This window comes from Alligator mississippiensis, chromosome 1 (genome assembly GCF_030867095.1).
Source record: "Alligator mississippiensis isolate rAllMis1 chromosome 1, rAllMis1, whole genome shotgun sequence".
Taxonomy (NCBI): Eukaryota; Metazoa; Chordata; order Crocodylia; family Alligatoridae; genus Alligator; species Alligator mississippiensis.
This window is the reverse complement of record NC_081824.1, coordinates 163,506,729-163,528,188: the sequence shown is the minus strand read 5'-3', so window position 1 is coordinate 163,528,188 and position 21,460 is coordinate 163,506,729. Positions and strand designations below refer to the sequence as shown.

At 43.0% G+C, this 21,460-nt stretch overlaps 1 long non-coding RNA gene across 1 annotated transcript in view; it reads right to left on the bottom strand.

Annotated features, from left to right (window-relative positions):
* Positions 1-21,460, bottom strand: part of LOC132250029 (uncharacterized) — a 69,951-nt gene that overhangs the window by 18,739 nt on the left and 29,752 nt on the right. The window contains exon 2 of the long non-coding RNA XR_009461620.1: positions 6,549-6,647. This is a non-coding gene — a long non-coding RNA (uncharacterized LOC132250029). The remainder of the gene's footprint in view (positions 1-6,548; positions 6,648-21,460) is intronic.

The window sequence follows — 21,460 nt, the reverse complement described above, 5'->3', positions numbered from 1 at the left end:
GGTGGTCTGGATTTTGTTCCTTGTAGCTGTAGATGATAGTTTTTAAGTGAGATCTTGGGGTTTCTTTCAGTTAATGGGTACCTATGAACCTAGGGGACTGGACTTGATGGCCTGGGTCTCTTTCTAAGTTCCTATATAACTCCAAGCTAACTACCTCATCCATCAATGCCCAGCAAAGATGTGTTTAAGTCCCTTTGTTCTTCATGCAGCTCACACAAGGGCTAAACACACTTGCAGTTCCTGCATATAAGGAGAAGCCCAGAAATGTTTTGTTCCTTCAGGGTTCATCTACAACACTGTCACTGAGCTCTCAAGACCTCAAGTCAGTCCCACCCCCTCTCTCCTGCTCTGTCTGTGCAGCTTGTCAAAAAGCATAACGTAGTCACTTCCTGGCTGCCCAGGCTTCTGATCTCGAGTGTTGTCCATATACCCATGCTGGATATGCCCAGTACCACTTCACACACAACTACAGGACACTTCTTCAGTATATAGCAAATGTGGAATACAAGTGAATGGGGGGTACTTGATCCTCAGGGGTGGTCTGGATGGCAGAGGCAGTCCAGACCTCTATTTAGCATACCTCCTAGTGAAGAGATGGTTTAGAGGCAGGGCTAGCAATCAGCCACTGAGCCCCTCTCCCCTCCAATCCGCAATTGGCCACTACCCCCTCCCCCCCAGCAATCTGGTGCCCCCACAGACACAGGAGGCACCAGTTGCCCGTGGTGTCTTGTACTGTATTTTATACCAGAGCCCATAAATAGACAGAGATCTTCATCTGTAAGCCAGACACAATAGCACTATCAAGTTCAGCCTCAGATAACTGCAATGACTATGATCCAACAACCTCCCTTGTCAAGTTATTCTTCTTCTTTTAGGAGTTGACAGATCTCTTGTCCTGTTGTTTAATTAAATCTTCCATGCTATAGTTTAAGCCTGTTCATTCTTCTTCAGTTCTCACGAACTAATAAGAATACTTGGCTCCCGTTCTGTACCTTTTATGGATTTGAAGACATTCATCACAGCTCTACCTCTGGTATGAAGATGTTCACTTCTCTTAACTCATTGCTACCTCTGTAAGCCATTCTTTCTAAATTTTCCACCAGCCTTAATACTCAGATTTCCCACCATTTTAGATAGGCTTTTGAGGAATGTGTTGCCAAAAATCAGTACTTTTGTTAATTGAACATGGCACAAACCAGCAAAGCAGTGTCTCAACATGAACTGAAGTCATTAAATTCAGGAAGAATCCAGCCCATTAGGCTGAATAAAGAGAAAATATTTTTTTCTTGTCATGTTGCATTCTACAGGCAGGTCTGCACATGCAGGGGTGTGTGCCCACCAAAGTGGTGCCACAAACCACATTCAGGGAATGTGAAAATGTGTGCTGCGCTGCAAATTTCCAGAGCAGTGGCAAAACTTGCTACTGGGAAATCCCAGTAGCAAAAACAAACCTCTAGGGGAAAAGGTAGTGAACAGTACGTGTCAGTAGCATTCGCTACAACAAACAGGGCTGGCTATCCAGAGCAATGCTCTAGCTGCTGGTCAGGCTCTATGCTGCCATATCTGCACCCTTGCTGCACCAGAATACCAGATAATGCTTCTGGGGCCAGTATCTGTGCCCCCAATCTACCCCTACCTGGGACAATTTGCTGCACACACGCAGAGGCTTATAACAAGACACAAAGCAGTGGCACAAGTTCGTGCCACTGCTATTTGCGCCTATACGAGCACACAACCCTGCATGTAGGGACCTGCCCTATTTGTGCTAGTGCAACTGAAATTCAATTTATTACCTGCTGTGAATCTCACACTTATTTCAATGCCAGTATTCCTTAGCTAGTGTTCCCCTTTAATCAAAGTTCCCCTGTAGATACCAATAATATTTTCCTCAGGACTAATCTGTTTGTGAACCCTATGGTATATGTCAGGCTAAGTGTACCATGAGATCCAGATTCTCTCTTCCTGTACCAATCACTTTTTCTGATCACACAGCAGCGAAGCTGAGCCTTACCTGACCATATGAGAAATCACCCAACATAAGAGAGATTCTCAGCATAGAGCAAATGTAGTCAGATCCCAAATCAACTGCCCCCATGTATACATATACACACCTCATATGAGGAAAGTACATGTGAAGCACTTAATTTATGCCCTTTCACAAATGAAAATACCTTCGCAGTATTTCAGCCAGACAGCAGACATTAGAGCAGTCCCAGAGCTGTTCTAGCTTATTCTGAAAGGGTGATGCCAGGGTGACTACAATGTGAAAGGAGGCATAACCTGTTCCTGACAGTCCACTCTGTACCTGTCCTCTCCCTGCATGTGAGAGAATCTGGGTTTTTTTCTTTCTCTAAATTCTGTAGCTATAACACCCACTGGTGATGTTTTATCCTGGACAGTACAATATTCTTTGCTATAGTACATCACAAGTAGCAACCCAGCAATTCCAAACAGCTGTTCCAAAAAGAAACATTTTGTAGAGTATCCAGGGGGCAGAAAAATCTATTGAACAAGTGGTATAACTTGGTACTCCCTGACATAATAGCATCCTTATATGTATTGTGTTCACTAGATCACTGACCAAAACAATACACAGCAAACTTTAGCTGCAAAAGACTGCTGAAAATATAACTACTTACTACGGCTTTGTTGTATACTGAGTTTACAGTATCAAATGCATTGTGTCAAGAATAACTTTGACACACTTAACTTACTATAAATATAATAGAATAGAAGTTCTAACTAGTATGTTCAGGGTCTCTTCTATTAATGAAGGATGGCAGAGAATGTTACTCTTATTTTATTTGTTCATAACATAGTGATTCTCTGCATCCGCACCTCTATTATTCTGGCCACCGTAGAGCACTGTATGCTGATAGATCATTAGAAAGCAGAAGGCAACTGAGTTTGCAATTTTGAAGAAGAATAATTCACAATCCTTGTCAGTTTAAAAATTGCAATTAAAAACAAGACTTTTTTTTCTGTTTTCATAGAAGAAACATTAAGCTGCACGGTTTCTATATCACCAATATTAACCTCAGCCCAGATTCAGAAAGGGATTTAGATGATCTGATCACTAAGATTATGAAAAAACCTACAGTTGGAGCCATTTTAAAAAGGTAATGTTTCAAAAAGCAGCTGCTGTTACATTCAAGTTTGTACCTATAAACAAGCCAGGAACAGTACACATGACAAAAGTACTCCAGCTTTAATACTCCTTCATCCAGTGTTGAAGCTGGAGGGGGTTTGCTACATTTGTATCATTCCCAGATTGTCTACATGCAATAATTAGGATGTAACAGCTGCTTTTCTTTTGAAACATTCCCTTTTTGAAAGGCCTTTAAATGTATGTGTGCTCATGCCCCAATGTGCCTTTTGGCTAATCTGTGAGTCCCACCTAAACTTTTAGGTGCATGTGATGTCCTAGATCTTCTGGCACCAGTCTATGCCTTCAGATAGAACAGATCTAGGTAATGGAGAACATAGCTAGTGTGCAGACACAGTGGCCTTGTCTACACAAGATGCTGACTGTGCAGTTGTTACTGTACTGTTGTCATTTAGTATTTGCATACTTAAGTACTAAATGACTGTAACTAGCATTACTGCACAATAGCATCCCCGAATGGCTTTTTGGTGATGTCAACTGTGCAGTAACTCATTCCTACTGTGCACTAGTGTCATGTCACACTTTGTGCCACGTGCCACTTGCACAGCAGTAATGAGCTATTGCACAGTCGTAACAAGCTACTGTGCAGTCAGCATCTCATGTAGATATTGCTAGTATGTTCATAATTTTACTCCGTATCCTAGTAGTATCACTTGTCAGGGATATGGGAGACTTGGGTCTTAGGCCCTCTTCATATCTCCCATAAAAGGCTCCTAAATACCAGGCTATGGTAGGGCCAGGCTGAGTAAACTCTGGTGCTCCTGTTGAAGCTGATCCACTGGACAGGAAAGAGTAAAAAATCATGGGATTAGGAGAGCAAACAAGAGGGACCATGACAATGTAGGCCAGTGAGATAGACACTGCCCTAGCAAGGAAGGAGCCCTGACTCTTGATCCCAAGTCCCAATGCCATTTATGTATTTTATCCAACAACTATGTAGTGCAAAATACATATGAAGTCTCTGGGACCAAGATCCTCTCCCCACCTCCACCCAGGGGAACGTCCTTCTTATTGAACTAGTCAGGCTTCTTTTGTGTGTTTTCTTTGTCTGGTAAAGTGAGAGTAACTTCAGTGAATTCTGTAGAGCTACATGTGAGAGACAATATTTTCTCAAAGACTGGACATTTCCAAAGCAATACAATATACTGCATTCAGTAAGGGCTGTTCAAAGTCATATCTTACTTCCAGAAAATTCAGGCTCTGATTATTGGGTTTAAAGGTCAAGGAGCTATTCTAAACTGATAATGTTCATATTTGTGTAGCTGAAGAAACATTTTTGCTGACTCAGATCTTAGGAAATTCAGAAGGTCAAAGGTCAGAGAAAATCTTCTTGGGCTGCATCCAAAGAACAAAAAATAGACATTCAGGGTATTCAGTAATATTATGTTCATGGAGGAAATAAAAATATCTCTGCTCCTTTTCCTAGCTGTAGATTTCAAGTTATTTTTCTGACATAGCAGTAAATCTGAAGATAGAAAAAGCATTAAAAATATATCACTCCATGAAATGGAATTATTTTATTTCCAGTCACATGCAGTACTTTGAAGGTGAACTCTATTTCATTTTCTGATGATTTTTTTTCTTTCTATTTTTGAAAGCTTTGTGCATGGGGAAACAAAAGAAAAGGATTTATTTTCTTCAGATGTGGCTAAAGGAAGTAAAATATAATACTGACAATGTAAAATGGATCTGACTAAATGGTTATTGTTCTATAAGAAAAAAAAGAATTTCAAATCTCCTGAAAAGTAAGATGATGTTAATAAGCATCTGAATGAAATCTAGTTAGTTGAACACAGTCTAAATGCTCCAATAAGCATGTATACTATTGCAGTGGAGCTCATCTATTAGTGTAATGGATTTAAGGTTTTTGTGAGAAGAAAAAAAATGTGCATAACTCAGGACTGGAAGGAGCCACCTGTCTTATAGAGACTAGTCTTTTGCTATCACCAGCAGCCACATAAATTTATAAATTGGACTATATTATCAAGCTCCATCTTAAAACAAGTTAGGCTTTTTCTCCCTCACTATACCTAGCAGAAAGCTAATTTCAGAACCTTGAGAAACCTTCTCCTAAATTCCAAATGACATGTATTTGTGGCCATTTAATGTACATTGCATTTTGCTACATTTCTTTTCTTTCTCTTTCTTGTATCAGATAATTACTTACTTTGTACTTTAAGCAGTTAATTATATGTTGAACTTTTGAGAAGTACAATAGCTACACTTTAAAGCTAGTAAGGTGTTTTTTTATCTTTACACAGGAGATATGTACAGCTTTTTCATTGACAGGTAACATGGAAATATTTAAACATAATAATGGATTTACTAACTTGAAATCTGAAAGTAAGAATGCATTTCACACATTGTGATGTCAGTGGTTTGGAACTGATTTAACTGATATACATTAGCTCTATTCTGAGGCCCAGGCATCTTAGAGCTGTCACTGCAGATCTCAAAATAGGGCTTGTAGTATCTCTAGGAACAGGGTAAATAGTTACCACTGGACTGAGCACTAAAATCAAACAGTATGGCATCTGGGGCATTTTTGGCACATACAGTTTTTAATCCTATTCCATGCTCCACATGGAAACATAAGCATTCACAGTGGGCTGCATCCTACTGGCAAAGTACATGGCTCTGTACGTATGTAGGCTGGTGGGCACAGAAGTCATAAACATATGCAACAAAAACCGACGACTAACTGGTGTTCGATGCCAGAAGAAGACAGCCCTCCCATCTTTTAGCATAAGAGGTGCTGTTTAAGACAGTCTCTCAGGGAGCTGGAAAGTCAGGTTCTAGGTCACCCCCTTGCACAGAGGGGGTTTGAGCCTACATTTCTCTCGGACTTTCCAACACAGTTCTCCAACTGTCAGACCACAGGTGAAACATGAGCAAAGCCCCTTTCTAGTCCCCTTCTAAATGGATGCTCAGATAAACATATGCAGAGCCTGTGCCTGCCCAGCCAGAGTGAAGCCTATTGCTCATGCTTACACATCCACGCTGCATGTTGAATAGGATCATACTGTGCCTGCCATAAATACCAAAGTGGCAGTTACTTGGTTGGGAAAATGCCATTTGAACACATCAACTGATTCTGCCCTTTATGTCAGTTTTCTGTTCCTACATTATAGATTATTTAGCAACCAAGTGTCTCTTTGCTGTACCTGGGGTATATTTTTAACAATTTTACTGGAGAACAAATTTGACTTTGAAATTTTGGCTCCAATATTTATCCCACTGGCATATTTCCATACCAGATATCAGAGACCATGTCAACAATTCTAGGACCAATCTTGGGCATTGTTAATCAAATGTCAACAGATAGCATTTTAAACTTTTGCACATGTCAGTACACAAATTATGATTTGAATATTATTATTACCTCTCATCATGAAAGCACAGCACCTTGTATACCATCCTGCTAATGTTCTGTCCAGCTATTGTTTGATCCCATAATTGTGGCCAGTATTGTCTTCTACTTCTAATAAAAATTAAAAAAAAAAAAAAATCAATATTAGTAAGTTTAGTGTTTTCTTTGCCTGTTCAGCACACATTTAATAGCTTTTCAAAACATAATCTCAATAGTTAATTTAGTGATTTAACTGCAAAATAACTTTTATAGCATAAACTTTTTTGCCAATGGGACTTTGATGCAGATGTTTCTAGGTCTGAACTCTGCATCTTTGATAAAGACAATATTTAAAATTCTACTCCTGATTTTGCAGATATTGATTAATATACCAAGTAGTGCCTATAAGAATTAGTGTTTTATGAAGTGTGTTATCCATCTGTCTGTCTAATGGAGAAATAAGAGTTTCCAATTACTACAAAACTGGCAGCATTTAAGTTGCTACAAATTATTTTTTTCACAATATGAGCAAGTATTTTTTTTAACCTTATTTAGTAAATGGTGTTATTTTATGGCTTTGCATACAGGATTGTTTTCCCCCCAATGTTAGTATTTACTGCTTATACTTAATGTTCACAGTCTGGGATTTTAGTAATATCATTTATGTGAATTTCTCCTTTCTGTACTTGCAGAAACTCTGGATGAATCAAAAGTAAAATAAACACTCCAGCAATTTTTTTGAACTTCTTTGAAATCCTCTTGAACTGAATGCTGGTTTTGCTGTATACAAAACAACATGCCAAAACAGGTAAATTTTGAATTAGTTGTTTTATGTGGAATTCCCTGTTCAGGTTCAATACACACCTTTGTATTTAAAAAAGAAGAGACAGAGGTTTGATTTACTGTTTGTTCTTGCTCCAAACGCTGGGAGACTTGAATCAAAATCAATCATTCTGAAAATACAATTGAACACTCCATGGTCTGTAAGTCCTTTTGTAAAGGTACAAAGTGTTAAGCATTTATCATAGGTAAGACAGAGCATGTCTACACATTCCCCTATGGTGATGTTGTTACTGCACCATGCTTTAGTACTTCCTTTTGGCACAGTAACCACCCATATTGTGCATATGCACAGTGCATGATTATTTTTAACAGCTACTTTGCCTTAGTGGAATGCTATAATGGGGGGAGTGTGCTGCTATGGCAAAGTAGCTGCTGGTCATGTATGTACCTGTGGATGCTATGTTGCCATAGCACATTGTTACAGGTAAGTTCAAAAGGTTGATATAGTTCAAAACCCATTAAAAGTAACATTTCCTTCTTGATGCAAGATTTTCTGAATCTTCAATTTAGAGTTCTATCTTTTCCCCCATACTGTAAGCTCTTTGAGGAAAGCACCATCTTTTCATCATATATTTGTATATGGCCTAGCACAAAGTAGCTGCATCCCTACTTGACTCATACGTGCTATCACAGAATAAAATTAACAACAAAAACAATCATTGCAAGTGATTGTCTGATCCCTGCAAGAAATGTTTTCCTCAAATGAGGAACACAAGGTTCAGGGTAGAAGAGACCATAGGACCATATCATAATTCTGGTTTACGTGTTTATAGCTTGCTGGAGCATTGCCATTTTACAGCCTGCTACAAATAAGGCCAGGCCATTATGGGTCTGTGATGATGGACTGTAAGTGTTTTTCCCTTCTGCCTATACTCCAGATTATGGAGTGTTGATCTAATAGATATAATTGCCTGCTTACAAAACCAAAATGTATAATAATAATAATAATAATAATAATAATAGGCATGTATGCATCCAATAAAAACAGTTAACCATTTACCTATACCTTGTACATTATCAAGCTGCATTTCATGAGTGGTAAACTGAAACCTCAAAGGAAAAAAAGCCTAGCTATGAACTCGATAATCTCTAGAATGGAGGGCTGCACAATCAAAGTTACTCACATTTCCTAAGGAAGAGTATTAGTACTGCGTTTACAAAACTAAATGTTATGAATGTCATAGGCATTGTCTAGACTATTCCAGCTGGTTACATCTGTAATTTATAGCAATGGTCCCAAACCACAATTCTAATCCCAATTCTTCAAAAATATGGTGCTGTTTTGTCCTGGAGTTTTTGCTGCTATGCTTTCCAATATGTTTTGCTTGTTGCTCTTTGCTATATATCATATAATATCATTTCCATTAAATGTACTAATTTTAAAAAAAGCACACACTCAAATGTGAAAAGAAAAACCCAGTTGTTTCTTCTGCCTTCCTTGAATATAACATTTGGCTGCTTCGTTTTGTTTTGTTTTTAATAATTTCTTGAATGTTCAGGCATTTCAGAATCAAAGTATAAATTGGGATGATTTGAGATATACTTTAAACTCAGCGGGCCTCTTATAAAATCTGCTATAAACATGGTAATGAGGGATACCCTTTGTCTAACTGGATGCCTGGATGGTTTTTTGTTCTTTGTGCAATTTTGTGGATAGAGTAATTGATTCCACTATACAAAGCAATAGGTTCATTTCCTGTTAGGCTTAAGGAAATGATATTATTAGCTTCTATGGATGAATAAACCCTCTTTACTTAAACAAAAGGTAGAAAAATCTGAAATCTGTAATGTTCCTAGCAAACATAGCTGCTACTGCCTCTGGTTAAAATAGTTTTCCCCAAGACAGAGAAACCACTTAACTCGTCAGAGCTGAGGAAGTAAAATAGCCTTGACCATTTAGGATTCTGTAAATAGTGCCACAATACTTTGAACTGAATCCAGAAGCAGAGCGACTGTCAGTTCAAAGTGTAGAAGAGTGCCATGATAGGACTTCCTTTTGAGTCCTGTTTTGACTTAGGCCCCAAGCAGATGTTACACTTACGTTGTGATTAACCAGTTAATTGAATTAACATGTGGCTGGGTTATTACTTAATGTGATAAAACAGGAAATAAACCACCAATTTATTACACAAAACTGTGTAGTAACTTTGTGGCTGGTTCCCATCATGCCAGAAATGGAACAGGAGGCCAGCACTGGAACCTTGAAGGGCAACCAGCTGTGGGCCCTTGACGCTCAGAAAATCACTTGCCAGGGCAGCAAGAGCCCGGGATCATGATTCCATTCTCTCCCTACACCAGCAATATAATACAAGTGGGATTTGATCCCTTATCCCACAATTGTGCCTCCTGCCATGAATGTGTGGCCTGGCAAGTGGAATTGTTGGAATCGGGAATCAGATCCCATTGCACCTTTAAGTGAACATTTGTTAGAAGCCTAAAACATATTTAACAAGACCTAAGAACAGAGCCCAACACTGAAGACAGCAAATGGTACAGAACACAGCAGCCTGCCTTCTGATAAGGGTGTGTAACCCGGAGCTAGAGTCTGCACTGGCTCCCAATAGCTTTCCAGACACAATTCAAGGTGCTGGTTTTGACCAACAAGACCCTAAATTATCTGAACCCTACATATCTAAGGGACTACCTTCTCCCTTATGCCCCACCACTATCCCTAATATCATATCCTGTTTTGTACACTTGGCAAAAATACATATGAGGTCATTCTCAACAGTCTCTACTTAGCTCCTCCCTTCCTCCACCAGAGTTGAGCATGGACAAGTTTCAGAACCTTCCAATTTGGGTAGATGTTTAGCAAGCAAAGCTAGGCTGAGATATTGGTTAAGGGGTTTCTGTTTCATGTTGATACAGTAGTTTCCCTTTTAAGTTGCTTTGTTCTCTTGTTTATTCTGTTTTGATAAGTTATCCTGTCCTTTTGCTGCAAGCTGCCCTGAGCCTTTGTTGGGAAGGGAAACATATAAATCAAGTCAAATTAATAAATAATAAATTAAATTTAAAAAATAGAAGTCATCTTGACTGTAATCCAAAACAATTATTTCAATCCTTGAAATGCAAATGTACTGGATAGAGCTTGGGGTGACTGTGGCAAAGTGGGGAACCTAGCACTGTGGCTAGGTAGGGAGCCCCACTTTGCCACAGTGGTACATTGGCCAGGAACAGTAGCCTGACCAGCTGGGTGAACCACACCTTCCCCCTTTAAAAGGGTACATGGGGGATGTTTCCCCTGCTGCTCCTCCAAGCAGGCTCCCCTCAGAGCCTGTGAGAGCCCTAAAGTGGCGAGCACCCCAAAAGCTGCTCTGCCACAGTGACCAAGCAGAGGGAAAGGTGAGGGAGAAATATTCATTCTGTGTAAGTAGCTAAATATATTCTATTACATGTGGCCTCCTTCTTTATACCAGTGGGAAAAGCAAGCACAAGAGTATACTTCAGAATTGCATTGAACGTTTTGAGAGTCAGTCAGACAAGGTAACATGGAGTGTCCCTTTCTGAACAATGGAAAAACTGTAAGACAAAAGATAAACTTTTGATTCAAGGAAGTTTAGGGCTGGAAGGGACCTCATGAGATCTTCGGGTCCAACCCCCCTGCTCTGGGTGGGAAAGACAGCTGGAGTCAAATAACTCCAGCAACATGTCCCCTGTCCAGTCTCCTTTTAACAATCTCCAGGGTAGGTGCCTGCACCACACCACTGGGAGTCTATTCCAGAATCTGGTCACATGAACCATAAAGATGTTTTTCCTTATATCCGGTCTGAAACCTTCTTGTAGGAGTTTGACTGTTGCTCCTGGTTTTTCCATGCGGTGCTTTGGTGAATAGCTGTTCTCCTATCCCCTGATATATTTGTAAGATGCCACCAAATCCTCCCCAAATCTTAAATTTTCTAGGCTGAACAATCCAAAATCTGTCAGCCTTCCCTCATATGGCTTGCTCTTCAGGCCTTTAATCACATGAGTGGCTCTTCTCTGGACTCGCTCAAACTTCTTCACATCCTTCTTGAAGTGTGGCACCCAGAACTGGATGCAGTACTCCAGCTGAGCTGCAGCCTCACCAATGCTGAGTAGAGCAGGAGAATAACTTCCTTAGTTTTGCTTGAGATGCATCGGTTGATGCATGCCAGCATATTGTTTGCTCTGCTAACTGTAGCATCACACTGGTGGCTCATATTCATTTTATGGTCAATTATGACCCCTCAGGTCCCTTTTGGACATGGTACTAGCTGGCATAGCACCACTGAGCCTGTAAGTTTGTTGTGGATTTTTCCTCCCCAGATGGAGCCCTTTACACTTCTCAGTGTTGAACAGCATCTGGTTCTGGTCCAACCAACTAACTAACCCATCTAGGTCTGCCTGGATTATCAGCCTAGCCTGATGCATGGCTGCACTTCCCCAAAGCTTAGTGTCATCAGCAAACTTTGCCAGTGCACTTTTCACCCCCACATCCAGATCACTGATGTAGATGTTGAAAAGCACTTGTTCAGGCACTGAACCCTGGGGGACCCCCCTGGCTATCTTCTGCCAGGTTGACACAGACCCGTCTATTAGTACTCTCTGAGTCCAACCTCACAGCCAGTTTCCCATTCACCTGACCATTGAATTGTTCAGCCCATAGTCCCCTAGGTGTCCCATGAGGCTTTCAAGGTAAAACAAGTCAAAGGCCTTCCTCAAGTTCAATGAGACACTTCCCTGGAATGTTCATAAAGAGACACATCTGAAATGCACTCAGTGGTCACAGCCATACCCAAATGAGTGCAGCCATGCAGTATGTGATACCACAAACACATCTGTGGTGCCACATACTGAACATTCAGGTATTCTCCGCACTGCAAGGTGGAAGAGTAGGGGTGGGGGTTGATCCCATGAGATCCCAGGGTCAAAATAACTTGCACAAAAAAAATAAATAAATAAAAGTGGGCTAGTGCACACAGGGACAGCACATGCCATGCAAAATCAGAGCCTGACCAGCCAGAGCCACACTCCAGCTGCCAGCCAGGTTCCAAGCACCAGGATCTCTGCTGCAACCCCAGGAGGCCCCTAGGATCCCAGGTAAGTCTGCTGGGGCTAGCCCACTGCTGGCCCCAGCCTCCCCTACCTCACCTGGGGTAACCTGCTACATGCCAGGGGTTGTGTGGCACAGGCGTTCCCCAGAGACAAGGTGTGCAACTGCTTCTTGTCTCCAGGGAAGCAAACTTCCATGCTTGTGTGGACATGGCCAAATAAGTCACAGTATAAAAATCTGAGCACAAAATTATTATTATTATGCTTCTGATGTCATGAGAGGTACAATTTTGCTTTTTTGCCGCACATGCACTATGTTACCTACTTTTTCTTAAGTATAAAGAGAATGTATTCGTATCCTGCAGGGATGAGGGCATGTTGAGCCCCAAATAGAATGGAACTGACAAACCTGTACTTGATAGGCAGACTAGTGTTTTTCTGTTAACAGTGGGTGTGTGTCTAGATGTAGGTATCTACATGTGCAGAGAAGTGGGAGCAGATTTGTTGCTAATGGCAGCAAACTGCTCCTGCTTCCTGGGGCCCTGCAATGGACCCCTGCCACCACCAGGGGAAGCTCTAGGCTTCTCCCTGAGAACTAGCCTAGGGACTGACAGGGAACACCAGGCCAGGAGACAGCTGCCTCCTGGTTGGGCTGGGACATTGCTCCCTGCCCCTGGGGCTTGCCTGCTGCCCGGGCAGGGATGATGTCCCCCTGCCTGGGCAGCAGGGAGCTCCTGGCCCCAGCTACCTGACTGGGGGCAGGGTATTTGGAAAAAGCTACAGGGGAGGGGCAGGTCCCAGCCCCCTGCCCCATCCACCAGTGGGGCATCTGGTAGCTAGCTCACTGCTAGCTGTCCCACCAGCAGATTGGCACAGGGAGCTAGTACCTACCCCACCCCTACAGCTCTTTCCAAGCCCCATGCATCAATCACCTGATCGGAGCATGGAGCTGGGACCTGGCTGTGGAATCAGAAAAAAATATATGCCTTAAACTTTGATTATTTTAGTTATAAGATGACATAACCGCTTTGTGGAGAATTGCTGGCTCTGTACAGTAGAACAGATAAGGGCAAGTGTTTGTTTTTTGTAACTCCTCTGCAACTGCTTCGCTCACCACGGCCTTGAAGGTAGCAAAAAGTATGTACAAAGTAGATTTCCAGGTGCAAGAAGGAGGTTTGTGAACTAACCTCGCCTCCCCCATTAGTTTCCATCCTGATTACAGCAAAGAAATAATGAAGTAATATTATAGCTGCTTTTCATGCTAATTTTACTATATGATCATGTGAGTTGTAAGCGACTGTTAAAAAGTATATAAGCCTCCTGATTTTGCTCTTGAGGGGGGACCCCTTCCAAGTGCTTGGGAAATCCATGTCACTTTGGAACTCCCCCTACAGCTGTAGTTTCTTTTGAATAAAAGCTTCTGCTGACCTGACCCAAAAGTACTCTGTGTGTGTTTCCACGACAATTCCTGGTGCCGTGACTTGGATCCAGAACACAGGCTGAGGAAGGAGGACCGCAGGCTGCCCCCCCCCCGAACCCCGAGGCACCAAACTTGAGAGGTAAGAGACCCAATTCAAAATCTCTATTGGGGTTTCGGAGGAGGACTGCCTGTAGGCTCCCAACTTGGCCGTGGTAACTGGATCTGAACCTTGTTAAAACAGGTCAGACTGAACCTTACTGCCGGATAAAATTTTCTGTCTGATAAAGGATCCCATTTTGTGTCTGGTAACGTACGTTTTATTTAGGGAAAAAATGTTTGAGGCATCTTCATCCAACAGCAAATCGGGCTTGTAGTTAATTAACTAAGGGGTAGGAGGTCTGGCTGACTGAATAAATGTGCATGTGTGTGTATTTAAAAATATGACCCACTGACCAGGACTGAGACTACGGTTGGGTTCAGCCGCCCCAAATCTGCCTGACAGGGCAGTTTTGAAAGCAAGGGGGCCCAACTGGAACCTCGTGACCCAGTGGACAGGGTGTCTGAGTGATTTTGTCTTTTCCAAACCCCTTGTCCCAGTAGCTTCTGCCGAGAGCAGAAGTGAAAGGATCCCTCTAGTGTTTCCCTCCCCATTTCCATTTTATGAGCCGGTGTCGGGTCAGAAGCCTTTTGTCTGGGCAGTGAAAAACCGCGGGGCAAGGCACTGAGCGGCCCGGACATCCTAAATAAGCCTCTCCTACGTCTCCCTGTGTGACTGAAAATGGGAACAAGTCAGTCTAAACAAGTTCCTGTCCCCTCTAAGGGGACTCCGGCGTACTTTATGTACACACACTATTCTCCCAAGACTTGCAAGTACCTGGATAAGTGGAACTGGTATACTATGGATGATCCTGTAAAGCATTTTCCACAGGAAGGAACATTTGATCAGGATAAAATAGTGCACTTGAGAGGGGCTTTAGAGTCCCGTGGATCCAAAACACCACAAAACCAGTGGGACGCGTTCTTTTATTGGTATGATGAAATGACCAAAAGGCGGACAGAATCTCAAACTAGGAGCCTAAAAGACTCTCAAGAAAAATTAAAACAGCAGTTAAAAGCTGTTCGGGAGAAATTGGCTGCTCCCCGAAATTACACGCTGGCCACCACTCCGATGTATCCAGCATTGCCCGGGGCGCCCCCACCACCGGAGCCAGCAGAGGATATCCTTGACCTTTGTTCGAACCCTGCTCTCCTGGGACTCCCACATCAGCAACAACCGGTTCAACATCAGGCTGCAGCCCAGGCTAGTGACCCATTAGCTGAAGCTCCTTCAGTAAATCCATCCACGGAGCTTAATGGTCCGGACTCATCCACCATATCTGCCACTCAATCATCACCAGTGTGGCAATTTACTCCTGGGTCACAACCCACCACAGGTGTATTTAGAAGAATGGGAATAGGCATGGAAAGATCTCCCATCAATCTGAGATCCCGAACTGCACAAGTTTACCCCCTAAGACAAATGCTAGGCATTGGCACCGATGGACAAAATATAGTAACTGTGCATGCACCCTGGACTCCAGGTGATCTCTACAATTTAACTCAAAAGTTCCCAAAAATCAGGGAAGACCCAAAAAAATTTCAGGAAGAATTGCAGACTGTTATAAATTGTTATAATCCAACATGGGCTGACATTAATCAGCTCATGCGATCCATTTTGCCCAAGGAGACTATGCTACGTCTGTACGCTGCCTGTACTTGGCAAGATCAAAACCCAGGGATTGGCCAAGACTTTATTAACAAGAGAAATGCTTTGGTTCAGGCAGTTCTCACAATTTGCCCAAAAAAGGCAGACTGGACCAAAATAAATACCTGTAAACAAAACAAAAATGAACACCCCAGTGACTATTTAGAACGCCTCAAACAGGCATTTGAACGATACTCAGGAATGGATAACCCAGTCGGAAATGCTAAACAAGCAATAGTGGCAGCATTCGTCCAGGGACTTAACCCTAAAATTGCTAAAAAAATTCAAACAGTAATTATTGGCTGGGAAACTAAAGATTTGACCGAAGTCCTTGCTGCGGCTAACCATTTTCATAACAAATTGGAACGGTCTAAAGACAGTGCCGAGTTTAAGTTAATGGCCTTACAGATTTCTCAGTTGCAGGGTCCAGGTAGAGGAAGGGGACGAGGACGGGGAAGGGGAGGCCCGGATAGATTCAGGGGAAGAGATAGATCCTTGAGCCCACAAAACCCAGGCTATGGGAACCAATGTCATTATTGCAAGCAAGAAGGACATTGGAAATCAGAATGCCCCAACCGCCCCCGCCAAGGACCCAGACCCCAGCCCCCACCTCCACTTCCTGTCAATTTTCCCAGTGTTGAATAGGACAGCCTGAGGGACAGTGATATCATTGCTCCTTTGCTTGCTACTGACCAATCTGGTCCGTTTGTTGAATGCCTTATTTCTGGTAAACCTGTCTCCTGTCTTGTCGACACTGGAGCGTCCCGCTCCACACTAAAGGCTTCTGAGTTTCCTTTTCTACCTTATTCTCCTGAAACTGTAAATGCTGTCGGTATAGGCGGACAACCTATCCCACATCCCGTCTCTGAACCTGTCTCCATCTCTATTGGCCCTTTGTCTAAAAATCATGCCTTTCTTCTTAGCCCCTGTGCACCTGTCAACCTTCTTGGTAAGGATTTGCTGTGTGTAAACTGGGATGCATGATTTATTGTAGCCCAGATGGTGTTTACCTTGAGGTACCGGAACATAGGGAAACCGAGCTTGTGGCTTTGCTAACCCAGGAGTACTCTGATTCTGACACTTCCTTCTTGCAAGAGGAACTGTTGGCACGAGTACCTCCACAGCTGTGGTCCACCCATGCGAATGAAGTGGGGCACATGCTGAGTGCTGAACCAGTGCGTATCATCCTGAACCCTGCCAAGCCACTTCCTCGTGTCCCACAGTACCCCATCTCAAAGGAAGCTGAGGAAGGGATCAAGCCTGTCGTTTCCTCACTCCTTGAGCAAGGGATTATTGTTCCAATACGCTCCCCTTGCAACACACCTATCCTACCTGTCAAAAAACCTGGTAAAGATACGTATCGCTTTGTGCAAGATCTTCGAGCTGTAAATGCCGCTGTGTTACCCGCTTTCCCCGTGGTCCCTAACCCTGCCACTATTCTTTCCTGTATCCCTTCAGATGCTACATATTTCACAGTAGTGGATCTTTGTTCTGCTTTTTTCTCTATCCCCGTTCATAAGGATAGCCAGTGTCTGTTTGCATTTACTTATCAGGGATTTCAATATACCTGGACAAGACTCCCTCAGGGATATACAGAGTCCCCAACCCTGTTTTCCCAGATCCTAAAAAAGGATTTAGGTCCTATCATGTTCAAAGGGGGGTCCACCCTTGTTCAGTACGTTGATGATCTATTGTTAGCCTCACCCACTTTGGAAGCCTATAAACAAGATACTTTGACAATCCTCACAGCTTTAGCTCAGAAAGGCCACAAGGCCTCAAAATCTAAATTGCAGCTCTACAAGTCTAAGATACATTATTTAGGACATGATATCTCAGCAGGAAAACGACACCTTTCCCCTAATAGAGTTGAAGCTATCCTCAACATTCCCAAACCTATGACTAGAAAACAGATGAGGGGATTCTTAGGTGCAACGGGTTATTATAGACAGTGGATCCTGGGTTATGCTGCTTTTGCAAAACACTTGCAAGCATTCACTCATGATACCACCCTGGAACCCCTCCCTTGGACTCCTGAAGCCGAACAAGCATTTGTGGCCCTTAAGCAAGCCCTCACTCTTGCTCCCGCTCTTGGACTTCCTAATTATAAAAAACCCTTTACCTTGTTTTGTCATAAACGGAAAGGAATCGCTTGAGGAGTACTCACTCAGCTGCATGATAAAAAACATTGCCCAATTACATATTACAGCTCTGCCCTTGATCCCGTAGCTGCGGGACTTCCTCCTTGTCTCCGTTCAGTTGCAGCTGCTGCCTTGTTGGTTGAAAAGGCAGATTCTCTAGTTTTGGGACACACTTTAACTGTTGCAGTTCCACATGCTGTGATGGCCCTTCTGCTCAAGGACAAAACTCAGCACATTTCCAATTCCCGTCTTACTAAATATGAGAAACTTCTACTGTCAGCTACAAATGTAACCTTAAATCGCTGTTCAATTCTAAATCCTGCGTCACTTCTGCCTATTGCCTCTGATGGTGAGCCTCATGATTGCCTGTCTATCACAACTCAATTGTTAACCCCTCGAACTGACCTCAAGGACATTCCTATCCCGAACTCTGACCTTGTTTTGTTTGTTGATGGTTCCTGTCTTAGAAATGATGCAGGCAAATTAGTTGCGGGATATGCAGTATGCACTCAATATGCTGTTTTGGAAGCCTATTCTTTACCCCAAGCTCGTTCTGCTCAAGTTGCTGAACTCATTGCTTTAACACGTGCTTGCATTCTTGCAAAAAATCAAACCACAACCATTTATACTGACTCTAAGTATGCTTTTGGTGTTGTTCATGATTTTGGACAATTCTGGAAACAAAGAGGGTTCCTCACTTCATCAGGGACCCAAATCAGTCATGGTTGTTATGTAAAAGCGCTCTTAGAAGCTGTTCAATTGCCTCTTGCTATTGCTATTGTTAAATGTAAAGCTCATGAGAAACCCTTTGATGATGTCACACGAGGAAATGATCTGGCAGACCGTTCTGCCAGAAATGCGGCCCTTTCTGGCCCACAGGCTCCTAACTCTGTTTTTATTTGTTTTTCAGCAGACCAGTCTCCTTTGGCTAGCCTTTCAAGTCTGGCCCTTCTTCAAAATCAGGCCCCAAAAAAGGAAATAAATGACTGGCTGCGTGCAGGATGTTCACTGCACCCCGACTCTCTCTGGCGCTCCCCGGACGGCTGCCTGGTGGCACCTAGAGAGCTTTTGCCACATCTTGCTCGTTTAACCCACTCTGTGGCCCATACGAGCAAAGGGGGGATGATTGCTACAGTACAAAGAAACTGGTTTGCCCCAAATTTTCCTTCCATGGCACAACAGTACTGTAGCTCCTGTCCCATCTGCTTAGCTCACAACATTGGGCAACGGGTAAAAACGACACCCGCAGCCCATCCCCCTCCATGGGGACCGTTTGTAAATCTGCAAATTGATTTCGTGCAGCTAACTAAGTGCTGTTCTTATGAGTACATTCTTGTTATTATTGATGTGTTCTCTGGATGGGTGGAAGCCTACCCATGCGTACATGCTGATTCCATCACTGTAGCAAAGAAATTGCTCAAAGAATTCATCCCTAGATTTGGATTGCCCCTCACAATAGATAGTGACCGCGGCACCCATTTCACAGGACAGATAGTAAAAAACATCTGCCAAGCACTCAACATACAGCAACACCTACACTGTAGTTATCATCCACAATCAAGTGGTGCTGTAGAACGTAAAAACTCTGATTTAAAAACGCTCATTTCAAAGATTTGTGCTGAAACAGGCCTCAAATGGCCTGATGCACTGCCCATTGCTCTTATGCACATTAGAAACACTGTTAACAGAAAACATGGCCTAACCCCTTATGAAATACTCATGGCACGACCCATGAGGATGCCAGCTACACCACCTGTTGCCCCTCACCAAACAGACCTACAATTAACTGATGAAACTGTACTAAATTATTGCAAGGCATTAATGAAGTATGCCAGGTCTGTTCATTCACAGGTCCAAGAAGCCTTACCTCAACCACCGGATGTTCCCTGTCACAACCTCGAACCAGGGGATTGGATCTACGTAAAGGTCTATCAATGGAAAAACGCACTTCAACCCAGATGGAAAGGACCTTTCCAGGTACTTCTGACCACTAATTCTGCTGTTCGTTGCCAAGGTCACCAAACGTGAACTCACGCCTCGCACTACAAAAAGGCATCACCTCCATTGGACCCCGAAGCAGCTGTATTCCAACCAAGGTTGGGATCTTTCCCTGAGGCCAAGGACAAAGACCCTCAGGACCTCACTCAGGCAAGTGAGGAGCATCAGGGTGCAAGTGCTAGTAACCTCTCCCCTGAACCCAACACCTCAGCCCAGCCGGATTCATCAGTTGAAGAACGAAGATATCATCTTTGGCCTCGAAGAAAGTGAATGCTCCCATTCGGAAGATCACCACCTCGATCAAGACCAAGAGCCGACATTATCAGTCCATTAGGTAACTTGAGCCCAGAGGACGAAGAAAGACTTTGGCTGCCATCCTGGGTTTGGCTGGTAGCGTTCTTTTTCTTACTGGTGCTGGTTATGTTTGTTGTTAGGATTCTTTGTCCCTCCTGTATCTAAAAATGGCATTGCTATCCTTATATATCACACTTGGGCATCTCATTATCACCCAAGGGGGGTGGGAAAAAAATTTGTATTTGCAGATCTCCCGTACGGTGGCTCAAGCTGAAAATAGAAGTGACTGCTGGATATGCTCTCACAGCCCAGCACACCTACACCAAGGAATCCCAATGATCGGAGTACCAATATCCCTCCAGCAATGGGGAACAATAAACGGCGGCTTCGTTAGACACTACTCGTTAGCTGCCCATCAGTCCGCTCCTAAAAAATGGAGGGCCGCCCCTGCTAACTGGATAATCTCCCCAAGAGTAGAGGCGCCTTTCTGTTACAGATCCAACAACACCGGAGCTTATAATAAAGCCACACCTGTAGGACACTACCCTCATTGCCTAACTACTCTAGATTATAGCCCTAGTAGCACCAGTGAAATCCTGTTGGGTAACGTACCCTCTCTCAATTGTACAGGATTCATGGTCTACAACTTTTCTAAGGAACCTCATGTTGCTCTCATTGCAAACAGATCGGAATTTTACATTGACTCCAATTTTACTTCTTGTAATATATCTCGGTCCAGCAGGATAGCAGCTGAACGTGGTCCGTCCTATACAATGCATATCAATCGAAAGTGCCGGATATGGCACAACACCTGTCGAGATTTGAGTACCCTTTCTGCCCCAGGCCTTTACTGGCTCTGCGGAAACAGGGCTCATAAAATCTTGCCCTGGAATTGGGTGGGGGCATGCGCTCTTGGACGTGTTATCCCTAGTTTCGAAATGCATACTGCAATATATCTGGAACAAGTAAAAAATTTCAACCATCACATGAAAAAGGCGGTTAACCCCTTAGCTACCAGAAACACAGGGTTCCATCAATTTGTGAAAACCTTCATACCGTGGCTTGGAGTAAGAGAATTGGAACTAGCCATAATTAACATTTCAACCACAATGGCAGCTATGGGAAATGCCACTGCGGATGCAATTCAGGCTCTGCAAAAAGAGATCTCCCAGATCTCACAAGTAACTATACAACACCGCATAGCCCTAGATTACCTATTGGTATCCCAGGGAGGAGTATGTGCCTTAGTAAACTCCACCTGTTGTGTCTATGTCAATCAGGACATGCGAATTGAAACTGACATTCGCAAAATCCGAAATCAGTTAACGGTCTTACATCAAGTGGCCTCAGAAAATACTGACTGGGGTCTAAAAGAAATGTGGTCTTGGCTAACCTCCTGGCTCCCAGATTTCGGGGCCCTTGGCAAGAAAATCCTGTATAGAATATTGTTTGTCTTGATAGTTCTAATAATGTTTTATGTCTTAGTGCAACTGATCCT